The sequence below is a fragment of the Sapajus apella genome, unplaced genomic scaffold (genome assembly GCF_009761245.1).
Source record: "Sapajus apella isolate SASKATOON/1434 unplaced genomic scaffold, GSC_monkey_1.0 scaffold92, whole genome shotgun sequence".
Taxonomy (NCBI): domain Eukaryota; kingdom Metazoa; phylum Chordata; class Mammalia; order Primates; family Cebidae; genus Sapajus; species Sapajus apella.
Genome location: NW_022437032.1, coordinates 1105573 through 1106262, shown reverse-complemented (window position 1 = coordinate 1106262; position 690 = coordinate 1105573).

The following is a 690-nucleotide window of genomic DNA, read 5'->3' as shown; positions in this document are numbered from 1 at the left end:
AAAAAAAAAAAAAAAAAAAAAAGCCACAAACAAAAACATAATCTCATCATCAGATTAGTTGAGGTGGTTGTATTCTTTTAATTTTTTTTTTTTTTTTTTTGAGACGGAGTTTCACTCATGTTACCCAGGCTGGAGTGCAATGGCGCGATCTCGGCTCACCGCAACCTCCGCCTCCTGGGTTCAGGCAATTCTCCTGCCTCAACCTCCTGAGTAGCTGGGATTACAGGCACGCGCCACCATGCCCAGCTAATGTTTTGTATTTTTAGTAGAGACGGGGTTTCACCATGTTGACCAGGATGGTCTCGATCTCTTGACCTTGTGATCCACCCGCCTCGGCCTCCCAAAGTGCTGGGATTACAGGCTTGAGCCATCGCGCCCGGCCTCTTTTAATTTTTTAGATGAATAAAATGATTTTAGTGAATCACAAGCCAATGTCACCTACAGGCTACAAATAGACACAAGTGAGAAGGAGGCAAAGAATGTAAATCAATGAATATTTCATGCACTGGAGTTCTCACAAAGATGCAATGAAGTATCAGGGGTGTCTTTAGAAGTCTCCAACTACAAGTCACACAAGACTCCATTTACAAAGAATAAAGAAATGTATTTTTCAAATAGTAAATCCCAAGTGGGAGCAGCACCAAGCTTGTGTAGCTCAGAGGCTCAGTGGTGCTCACAAGAAGCCAGGTC